Here is a 12,336-nt window from a genome sequence, read left to right as displayed (position 1 = left end):
ACTAGAGTTCCTTAAGAACTGTTTTTAGAGACCAGGAGAACCTGGAGTCCTGCAGCAGATGGTCTAACCCCCACAGAGCCCTGATCTGGGCGGTGTGGTCAGTCAGGGATCATATGAAGAGACAGAAACACTGGGACAGCCTGAATCAACAGAAGAACTGGAAAGTCCCAGGAGAAACGGTGTCAGGTCAACCCAAAGAGAACTGCTTCTGGTTTAAGGGCAAAGAGGAGTGCTGCAAATCCTGATTAGATTTAGGTATGGTTACCTTCACTGCATTTGGTATGAAAGTCATTTATAAATGAAAACACAATTTATATTAAAAGCATCCCCTATTTTTAGTGCCTAAAACATTTGCACAGTGCTGTATATTTAACATATTTTCTTTATTTAAAATATTGTAACCGCGACTCTGCCCTTGGCTTCATATCTGTGGGGCTGGAAATTCAATCCTAACCACATCAGCTTCAGCATCCATCACATCACTATCCAGCACAACTGCTGAAGTTGTCTCGATATTATTTGATGGACGGCAAAAAAATCTTCCAGTGTCTCTTAATTTCCGCTCTTCTTCAGAGATTCTGAGCTATCACAGGGCGCATACAGTGACGCCAGTGAAAATGGCACAACTTTTCTTTCCTTAGAGGCGCACATCAGCGCCATACAGGAGAGCACTCGCACACGTGCTACCAAATATATGACACTGACTTAATTTTGGTCGCATGTGTGACTAAAATGGTTGCAATTTCGAGCCCTGGTATGGAGGAGGAAATCATGCACTTTTAGTTAGAGCAGACTGAAATGAATCTGAGACATGAAGGATCAGCAGCCAGTCACTGCTTCAACAAACTGAAAGTCAGGGAAAGAGGTGTGCAGCACATCTGCACAGATGTTTTAGAAGAATAATAAAATTGCTGCACAGATTTGTAGTTTATTTACCCAGTGATCTACATGATAACAGTATGGGATATTTTAAATATTAAAATCCTCCCTGTTTAACCCTTTATGACCTACTATGGAACAAGTCCACCAGAGCTTTGACGTTGACTGTGGAGCCTTGCTCCATCTTATTTCATCGCAATTCTACAGGCATTTAAAATATGCAAATTAGATTGCAGCACTCACGTAGGTTTAAAAGGGTTAAGTGCATTTTAGCAAGGTAGCGAACATGTCCCAGCTCACTGTTGTATAGCTGACCCTGATCTGAGTCAGGACCAATTACAACCCAGCACTGACACATCATCACCTCAAATTAAGATTTTGTTGATGATGAAGACTGTAAAAATGTGAGTGTGCTATCATCACATTAATGCAGACAATGTTAGCAAGACGCCTCCAAATGCCTCAGTTACAGGGTGAATTTTCACAGCCACATTTAAATCAACTGTTTTGACACCAGTTTGATTTTTGCAGGGTGTTCTCTTTTTTTGATAGTGTGCTCTCCACCGCCCCTGTTAAAAATAATCTGCATAACAGCATGATTAGGACTCCTCTCTTCTCATTCCATTGGCCATCATAAGACCCTTCTCTCTCTTCTGTGGCCATACTGTCCTTTTCGCTCTGTCGTGTGTGCGTTTAATTTCCCCCATATTTTTGTTTTTTGCAATATGTGTTTCTGGGGAAGTTTGACAGTGTAAAAATAAAGGGTCTACAATACTTGAAGATTAATGGGTGCTAGCAATTGCAGCTATGACAGCATCATAACAGAAATATTGATTAATTATCATAAAAATGACACAATCGGTTTTGTAATTATCTCCTACATTCAGTGTCAAAATTCACTTCACTTACCCACTTCTTTAATAAAGTCCTGAAAGAGTTGTCCATGTTTGTGGAGTATTTATCCTGCCACTTATTCATATTAACTAGGCCTCACTGGTGTACTGCATTTTAACTGTTATTTACATATGGGGGGTTTGTTGAGCATGTATTTTCTTATAACACAGCTCTGCTCCATAATCTTGGTTATACCCAGTAAAATTACAGTCGCCTACCATTTAACTTAGCAGGGCCACTGGTGCGAGTGGAAGCTGCTTTGCTAAAAGCCACAGCAGCAGCATCAGCAGGGCATGAGGTTAAGGGCGCTCATCCTGCTTCCTGCCACAGAAGATGTCTGCACTAAAAATCTTACAGTCAAAAGCTTTGATCAATAACCTTTGGCCACAACTTCCATATTCAGCACTTTTCACTTCTCAAATTAGGCTTTATTTCCCTTAAGAGCTACCTCCTGGCCCTCATTTCCCTTGCTTGTGCTTTACCATTAATTTTGCAGCAGCATGGAAAGGATCTTATGTCAGCTCAAGATACGATAACATGAAATTATACCCTTCAAAAAGAACAGTATCTCTGCTTAAATTTTCTGTTGATTATTAACTAATAGCTTATTTCAATTTGAATTCCTTCCAAGTCCCAAACAAATCCAGTAATGGCTTCATGACTGATCTCAATACAGTTCTGGGGGAATTTCTCTCCCTTATTGGTAAATTCAAAGAACTGGAATAATTCTGTTTTAAAACTGGCTCTTCTTTTCCCCCATAAAGTAATGCAACAAATTCCCAGTGAAATCAGTGAAATTTATCTGCACTGCAACTACAGCCGCAGCTCACTGTTGTTTATCAAAAATCTGACAATTACACCATCTACCTACAGAAATGAGCTGTGCCAGAAGAGATTGACTATGAGAAAAAAAGCCCTTCACAACTTCCCAAAACTTCAAAATGCTAACCCACACCCACAAAACCCCAAAATATCCAGTCTAATAACACATAGGACAAAGAAACAGTAAATCATTTCATAAAAGAAGCAGAAACCAGCAGCTTTTGGCATTTCTGCTTGAAAAATGACTTAAAAGATTAAGAGCTGCTTGTTTAATTTTTGATTAATTGTTGCAGCTATAGTGGCAATATGGAGGGGTGAGGGTGAAAAAATAAAGAAAAGGTGGGTGGTATTCTTGTTGGGTAAGGCACCAGCTGTTCACATATATGAATCCATCCAAAATACAGTTCAATTGATCAATGGATTATTCATTTAATCTAGAAAATACAAAAACTTCCTTTTCCAAAGTTCAGCCTGAGCTCTGTAAATTCCCTTTTCTGACTAAGCAAGTCTATGAAGCATTTTTCCTGTACGAATGTGTCCGAACTGTTTTTTGCAAAATTTCTGATTGGTCAAGTCATCAATAATCAACTACCAATGGATAACTGCAGTAAGACAATAAGTCATCATAATCTTCTGTTTTGTGTGCTGTGATAAGAAATGAATTCAGCATTATGACATTTCTATAAACTATCACCCAACCAAACTACTCATGTTTAGCCTAAATAAATAGTAAAAAAAAAAAAAACAGTTGTTTCCATTACTGAGGCTAAAAATTAAATATTATAATGCACCATTTAGTCTGCAGTGAAGAGGATCGCTGCAACGGGGATGGTGCAGTGAGTCATGATGTGGGTTTGCTGGTTAACACGTTTGCAGCAGTAGCGTCCTGTCCTGCTTTTCCAGTTTTAACCACAATCTGTGGGCTCCAGGCCACAGGCAACGGCAGGGTGAGTCTTACACAGGCCCAGCGGTGACAGTTATCACCCATTTACTGTACAAGCTGGGTGGAAAAACAAGGCAAGCAAGTAATTATTTCCTTGTTTGACCCACCGATGCTAATTTACAAAGGCTTCCTGGGCTCATTAAACTGGCAGAAATGCTAAATGGAGTCACCACTCGTGCACTGTTCTGTTACAGACTTTCAGAAGAGGTCAGTACAAACGCACACCTCCATTGACCATTGACCATGTTTTGTCAAACAGCTGACAGACCACTAAATAAAAGCTGATCTATTTTATTGTATTTTTGGATCATTCAGGAGAGGATTTATCTACAGTTTAATGTGAGTGACAACAAACCTACAAATCTCACCATAGTGAGGGCTCTGGGGGGCTGTGAGGAGCATTTTTCATTGTTTTGGAACAGCTGATCAAACAACTGATGTGTTAATAAAAAAGGTCTCATAACATGTTAAACTGGAGTAAATGCTTAAAGCATAAGGATAAACTGAGCTTGTTTCCCAGCCTTAATTATGGTGCTGCTGGAGAATAGGCTGTGAATGAAGTGACATATAAACTCATGAAAAAAGCCTATAAAAAGTAGGTGAAACATAGTAGAAACCCTTACTGTAAATCTGAATAATGTATTCAGCAACATCCAACTTGATTTTGGCTAAACGCATCATACCTTTATTTCTACCAACCACCACGCTAAACTGACTAAACACGCTAAAACACATGAAGCCAACAAGGACAAACTTCTAGTGTTTGACATTTTTTGCTACCAAACCAGCCAGCCTTAAGCTTGCAAAGCTTTTTTACATCAGCAAACATTTGGCCACAAATACCTTTACACAGCAAAAACAATTACAAAATAATACCAAGGTCCATACAGAATCAGTCATGACGATAACCGCAAAAGAATAACTACCATTACCGATTGGTCACTTGGTTCGTAAAATGTCAGAAAAAAAAGTAAGAATTGTCACTAGAATTTCTTCAAGCCAAAACTGACATATAACACATATGATTCCTGGTTTAATATCATAAAAGACCAGGAACCCCAGCCAACATTCACATTTTACAAGCTCAGGACTCAGGTTCTCGCATTTTTGCTTTAAAATAGTTACATGATCTGTTGACTGTCCAAAAAGTTAATTTTCGCTCAAACTAACTGATTAATTGACTGATTCAGGTCTACACGTGAAAGAGATTGGTTGATGGTCAAAACCAATACAGAGAACAGAGAGGACAGACAAGTGACAGATTAAGAAAACAAGTTTGCAGAGAGTGAGTTCCTCCAGCAGTCAACTCAAAGACGGCCTGCTCATCTGAAAAACAGACATTCCACAAGAGGAACTTTCGGCATCCACAGACTTAATGCATGCTTTCATGAACCGACCGAACCAAAGAGTGTGGTAGCAGCACAGCTTGTTTATTAGCCTGCCAGTGCACTAAGGATGAGTTTACAAGGGGGAAAAAAAACAGCAAATACATATGATTCTGTCATCCACGTGTAAGGCAGGCCTTTTTCTTGCTGCCTGAACAAACAGCAAAGAATAGAGACAAGATATTTGCCATGAAACAAAGAATAAAGTCAGCTGCTGGATCTGAAACAGATTTTGCTTCTGGTTTCTCCATCTAGGTCTGCTTCAGCACCTGCTTTTAATGTCCACACAAAGGCAAGTGAAACCATTTACATTTGCACTACCTCCCAACAACCAGTTATTCAAGAAGTTGACATAAAACATATATGATCAATGAAAGCACCAGAAAGGTCATGAATCTCATCTGCTGGGGCTCAGTGGCCTGTGTAGACCAGCCTGACTTGAGGATATTCACCTGGTTTAATGTGTAGTCCTGTGTTGTCTGCTCATAACGCTGCTTCCATTGATTTTATCTGTTCATGCGATGAAGTTATCTTACTTTTGTGTTTATGCTATAAAGAGGACTTTTTTTTATTATTCTAGCTTCTATTTTATGTCTGAGAATTTCTTGCCACATGGTTTAAGTATCGTTTAAAAAAAAATTGGGGAAGTAGTGATGGTATCTACAAACACAGTAGTCAGAGAGGAACATGGTAAAGCAATAAAAATCTACACAAAGACTTAAACTGGTGTCAAGCTAATACAAAATTTCTGAAGAGGGAAAAAAACAAAGTAGTAAGAAAATTCAGATCCCATTTGTTCTGATTGTATGAAACAGCAGAAAAATCCACAGAGACCTTTATCCTGCGTTAGAGAAATGCAAAGTACTGCAATAGAGGAACAGATTTATGTATTTAAAGGTTAACACATAAAACACAGCTCAATGGTTTGTAAAACTCAAAGATTTCAGCATCTGTGGTTAGGGTTAGGGTTAGGGGGTTAAGTTATGGAGCCAGTTCTACGTTTGGTCAGGAGATTGCATGGTAAACAGCAGAAACATACATTCACCTTATAGGAAAAATGCACCTGTGACTGGCTACTTTTTCTCTACACAACACTGCATAAAGAGGGGAAAGTCTGCAAGTGTCATTTTGGACTCTCCAGCTCCCTGTTCCCTCAGAGCAGTTTTGCAGCTCTGTGACATATTCAGGTGACTGAAATTCACTGACTAACTTTTTGCATGTAGCAAAACCCTCATTCATTCCAATGAGACAACTGTGTTGACACAGCAGAGGGCTGCTGGTAAAAAAATTACAAACATACAAAGGACTTGTCCTGGGAATTAGATAAAACTGCGAAACAGTGCTGCTTAAATGCAACGTCCAGTACTAATGTACCACACTGGTCCATCAGATATATGCTTGCTGATATATTTGATATATTTATGTTGTGACTGTGAAGAAGGGACAAAATGATGGGCACTGTCATGACTCTCCAGTGTTGTATAATCCAGTGTCAAACTGCCGTACAGCAACCTGGCATCAGATAAACCTTCAAACTCACAGACATATCACCCAAGCTGGACGTCTGTTTCATCATCTCACAAGTACCTGAGGTAACAATGATGCAGCTCCTTGACTTTTTTAATGCTGCTCCATTTTCTGCACAAAGCCCTCCTTACGGTGCACGTTGTTTTGTTTTTGTTTGTTTTTTAAATCCGTGAGTCTTAGTGTAACAGGATATTCATCATTCTGTTCTGTCCTTTCAAATATCATTTTGGTAATCTGATTTGCGTATGGGTGCTACATTTTCTACAGAATTAATTTTGCAATTCCTATGAAACCTTCAGAAACACTATGTTGAGAAAGAGAGAATGAGACCATTGCTGAGAATGTGAACAGCTTCTCTGAGCTGCATCATGATTTGCAGGCGACAGATTCTCCTAAGTGGCTCATTTATGGTGCTGCCTGAGATAATTTCCTGTCTAGGAAAAACACAAATGCATCTTGTGGCGCTTCACTGACTATTGAGCTTTTTTCATTATCAAGCAGTCGCTGTCCTTAAGAGGCCTGCTGGTCTCTCCTGTAGAGCCGACAGAAGACTGCCCAGTGGGACCATTTAGATTGTTTATACAGAATGTAGCTGCATGTTTGGGGGAAGTGAACATAAACATCCTTCTGATAATCTGCATCCATTAGAAATTTTGTTGTGAGACTAGAAAAGCTTTTTAGGCATACTTTGTGTTGAGTTCAGGGGTCAGCTGTCCAGGCAGGCTGCTAGTAAATGGGGGGGTCCCTGCAAAGCAATCAGAAACCTGACATGAAAGTTGATGCTTGAAGAGCATGTAGAGTCTTATGCAACAGCCATATCATGTTTTATCACAACATGCAGGCCAAGCAACATTCAACTGGCCAGGAACAATCATTTGCAGGCAACTGGGGTCCTTCACAGAAGCCCAGTGCAATGAGATTCAGCTTACAGTTATAGTGAGAGATATATTTGTATGAAAAATACAACAGTTTAACCAGCTTAAATTAGAAAGTACTGCCATGGCAGAGAAGAGCATTCCTTCTGATTGAAGTTTCAAAGATTTAGATTCTGGTGTCAGGCTGAAAAGTTTCCAAAAGAAGGAGGAAAAAAACAAGAAGTAAAAAAAAAACCTGTAGCTCTTATTACCTCTCATTGTTGAAAACAGCACACAGCAGCGCTGTTAAAACATGAACACACTGGGCGCAGTTTAGTAGAAGTGTGCTCCAAGATTTTAGGCTATTGAAGCTTAGAAAAGTACAGAAAATGGTAGCACAGTGTTTGCAGACTACTTGTAGTTTCTAAAGCACAAATTAACTTATTACTAGGTAACATGTGAGTCAAGTGCTTTTAGCTGCCACCCCAGTAGGTGGGTTGTGGAGCTTAAACATTTTTTTCAGGCACTGTGCCCACTGCACAATGACGATGAAGCTTATGGCATCTTTAATGTCAGTGTCCTGTAGCTATCCAGCTTAAACAGCATCAAGATGATTATTACCCTTTGGTTTCCCTGCATCAAAAGTCCGCTCAGTCAAAAGGTCTGTGGTTTGGACTGTGTGTTAAGCACCAGTTTGGTGGCCTGCAGATCAATGAATGTCTGGACATACATGGATGAAAAGTCAAAGATGTCAGTTACATGATAATGTTGTTTGAGCGGCACCTATATGTCAATAAGAAACTACTCTTAAACAAATAGCAAGAACTAATGAAAACACAATCATATGCTTCCAGGAGTCATCAGGTTTTAAGCTTTTCCTTCTGAAATGAGTATCTAGGAAAAAGAAATAATGCACCAGGTTGAGGAAAAAATAAAATAATCCCTAAGACCCACCCATGCTTTGAAATGTTTGTAGCTCTTACAGTTTCCCCACAAATTATTGGGGGGAAAAATCCATAGGCCCATATTAAAAAAATTCTGAATTTAAACAGGCAAATATTTTTCTGGACTTTGAGGGACACAGGACGTCTCATACTTCACTGAATAATCCATTTTCAGTGTGTGACCTGGAGGCTTCTCACATCACCTCACACTGTAAAACACCTATTGGCCAGGATTCATGCTCAGGTTTGTAATCATGCTCACGTGTGTGTAAACAGAGTTAATGTGAACAGCGAAGTAAGAATAAGCAAAACAAATACCTGACAAACGGAAGCTTGGAGTAGTCCATTACAGACAAACTGCTATGAACACAGCTGAACTTTCACATCAACACATCATTAATCCTGCAAATCAGCCACGCCATGCGCCCTGGGCTGCAGAGACCCCGCTGTGGGAAAAGTTGAGAAACCGCCAGAATCTTAAAAACGTGCCTGCTCTGTTCATCACACAGAACCTGTTTGTGTAAATGTGATATTTTAGCAGCATCGCCCCAAACTGCACGGACTCGGTTGCTCTTTGCACGTCTTCCCCCCACAATGTCACCCAGGGCTTTTGCAGCAGTCTGGCGAAAGGGGCACATCCACCCTGAAGAAACGAAATTGCACCAACTTTGTGTCTTGATTTAAGCCAAACCTCATCCTCCACACTGCGCCCTGGGAGGGAGAGCTGAGCATAATGGTGGACCATGAGCTGTTCTTCAAGAACATTCCCGTTCAATGGCAAAGAAGCACTGGGTGTTTCAGAGGAACAACAGCAGTTAAACATGACGAGACAGGCAGCGAGGCGGGTGCCACAGCCTCCTCTCCGGTGCGGCTAACCGTGTGCAGCCCGGGCAGCTTTAAACCAGCCTTTCCAATGCACTTTCCCCTTAAAAACCCCATCCCCGGGGTGCAACTGTAGGGCCCGGCGCCGCCATACACCACCACACAGACACATAACACAACACGTATAGCATGCCCCGCAGCACCAAGCGGAAAGAGACATGCGAAAATTGAGGAGGTGGCGGCACAAACAGGGACCGTAAACCGGCCACAGATCCACCGGGCACGGAGACATGCAGGAAACAAGTCTAGCTAGATGAACTAACCTGTTTGGGAGCCTCACGGTCCGCTGGATACTGGGTTGAATCCGAGTTAAATCCACAATCAGTAAAACAAAGAGGCGAAAATGACCGAGCGGCCGCGGAACAGGCCGAAACTGCACTCCTGGAGCAGCACTGCGCATGCGCACACCGAGGGCGAAGGTGGGGGGCGGGCGAGGGCAACTTTTTTTTAAAATTGATCCGCTGAATGCCATTAATTATTAATATAAAGGACATAAGAGGCGGTATCGATGGCTGCTGTTTTCAGTGTGTGTGGGGCACAACATGGTAATGTATATATGGGATGGGTGCTGCTCAGGATGGGTGTCAGCTCCTCCACTGTCTCCTGGATTACTGATTACTTGTCTGACAGGGAGCTCCCCGTCTGATACTGTGATCAGTAATGTGGGGGCACCACAGGGGATTGTCCTGTCTCCTTTTCTGTTCACCCTATACACCTCAGACTTCCAGTACAGCTCTGGGTCCTGCTACCTGCAGAAGTTCTCAGATGACACTGCGGTGGTTGGGTGTATCAGGGATGGACAGTAGGGGTAGTACAAAACATTGATTGGAAACTTTTTGGAGTGGTCCCAGGCCAATCACCTGCTCCTTAATGTGGACAAGACCAAGGAGCTGGTAGTGGACTTCAGGAGGAAGAGTACATCAGTCGAGCCCATCATCATCCAGGGCCAGGAGGTGGAAGTTGTGGACCACTACAAATACCTGGGGATTCACTTGAACAGCAGGCTGGACTGGAGGGACAACAGTGATACTGTGTACAAGAAGGGCATGAGTAGACTCTACTTCTTGAGGAAGCTTAGGTCCTTTAAAGTCTGCAACAGGATGCTGGAGCTCTTCTACCAGTCTGTGGTTGCGAGTGCCCTCTACTTTGTTGGGGCCAGTTGGGGGAGCAGCACGACAAAGAGGGACATCAGTCGGCTCAACAAACTGATCCGGAGAGCAGGACACATTATTGGCAGGGACATGGAGACGTTCGAGTCAGTGAAGGACAGGAAGACACTGGACAAACTGCTCTCCATCATGGACAATCCTTCACACCCACTTCATCAGATCATAGAGGGTCAGAGGAGCTCATTCTCCAACAGACTCATCCAGCTCCGCTGTCACAGTGAATGGTACAGGACTTCATTCATACCGTTCTCCATCCTTCTGTTTAATAACTCCCCCCTTTGCAACAGACGACTCCACCATCCTCCACTACTGTCTCCTCTGTGGTGTTGACTATTTATGTTTGTATATAGTGTATATTTACTTCTCTCCGTGTGTATATTGTACATGTGCAAATGTATTTTCTGCTCATATTTTTCTATTCTATTTTCATTTTTATTATTTAATAGTTTTCAAGATTGTCTGTGTGTAACTGAGCTACTGTGACCAAGGAATTTCCCTTGTGGACCAATAAAGTTTATCTAATCTAATCTAATCTAATATATGTAATCTACATTATACATTAGTAAGTTTATTTGTTTATATAGTTAACTATCAAAATTTGCATCCTATGGCCTATTTACTTGCAGTTTAATGCCAGGGTGGCGTAATCTTTTAGATCTTTCAACTTTGTCCTGCATGATGCATTAGGTGTATATATTATACATTGATATAGAATACTACGATTTTACTAATCTCTGACTGCACTTTTAACATTTAATATAGATGTTCATTCTGATTGTCAGATTTTAAAAATTAATGATCATAGCTTAAGTATATCTTGGGTTTGTTTCGTTACTTCGTGTTGCTTGCATGGGAGATTGTATATTTGGATCACTAACAGTTTCTCTTTACTTGCTGTTCGCAAGGTTTTCAAGATTTTTCTAACCATCTGGATGAAAATATTCAGTCAACTGATAGATAAATGGCAACACAGTGTATTGGTGGTTAGCACTGTTGCCTCTCAGCAAGAAGGTTTGTGGTTTGAAACCCATAGGCCTATAGGTAATGAATAATTGATAAATAATTATTTTTAACTTGTTTCTAATTTAGTGACCCTGGATGGATGAACTTTGTCATTCTGAATCAAACTACAATATGAATATTATATGGACCACAAGTATCTGGAAACCTGAACATTTTTTCTTCAGTGTCTTTGCTTTGAAATAAATAACTGATACCACATTTACATTAAAGTATCAACTTTAATTTGAATACTTTTACGCCACTGTATAAATTGCTGTGTGGGAGATAGAACCCTATCATTGTGGTGCAAAATAAAGACATCAATATATACAGAGGTTTCCATTATCTATTAGTACTATTCAACAGCTCTTTCAACTGTGGAAACCCATATAAACCGTCAAAGTTAAAATCTTCAAAAGGCTGTATATCCCACAGCTAACTGATATAAAATCTTAACCATCACAGCTGCATTTTTTATTTTTTGTATGCTAATAGTTGACTGGTTGATCACAGCAGTATTATGGCTACAAATAACATAATATGTATAAGATTAAAAATTATGTTTTAATGTAAGTAGGTATAAAAACAGAAAATAGTTGGTGTGGTTTAGATTTCAGATGTTTGGGGTTAGGTAAATGTTTAGTGTGGTGGAATGGGGAGAGTGCCTAGAATTGTAGTTGCTGATGAACGTGGTTGAGGTGTTGTCCTGAAACATTGCATGCTGCATGCTTCTAATTGGAAATAATGATTTTGAAACAAAAAGTAGCCAAAACCTCATATTTTAACACAACCACAGGGAAATGTTTGCTGACCATCAGATAATATAATGTCTTACCTCCCACTTATGATTCAGCCCCACAGTGCAGCTATGTTTCTATCCAGGGGTTGGGATAAAAATTAAAAACAAAGTCTTCTCTGCCTGAAGATGTACCTGTCCACCACAACACAACAGCTCTTTGTCTTTTGTGCAGGATGTACAGTAACTCAATTTAAACCCTCTGTAGTCTAAATTAATTCAATCAAGTCTGAGCCAGT

The 12,336-nt window shown here is 40.5% G+C and overlaps 1 protein-coding gene across 3 annotated transcripts in view; it reads right to left on the bottom strand.

The window, feature by feature from the left end:
* The window catches only part of pcgf3 (polycomb group ring finger 3), a 44,542-nt gene extending 35,020 nt beyond the window's left edge, over positions 1-9,522 (bottom strand). For 2 of the 3 annotated variants that reach the window (XR_003297150.1, XM_026330343.1), the window contains exon 1: positions 9,394-9,522. The gene's annotated coding sequence lies outside the window, so the exon portion shown is untranslated. Of the gene's footprint in view, positions 1-7,137; positions 7,196-9,393 lie in introns of all 3 variants that reach the window. The other variant, XM_026330344.1, reaches the window with a different exon arrangement.
* Between the last annotated feature and the right edge of the window lie 2,814 nt (positions 9,523-12,336).

The sequence above is a fragment of the Mastacembelus armatus genome, chromosome 10 (assembly GCF_900324485.2).
Source record: "Mastacembelus armatus chromosome 10, fMasArm1.2, whole genome shotgun sequence".
NCBI classification, from domain to species: Eukaryota; Metazoa; Chordata; class Actinopteri; order Synbranchiformes; family Mastacembelidae; genus Mastacembelus; species Mastacembelus armatus.
Note: the sequence above shows the minus strand (reverse complement) of the source record. Positions and strands in the feature narration are given on the sequence as shown.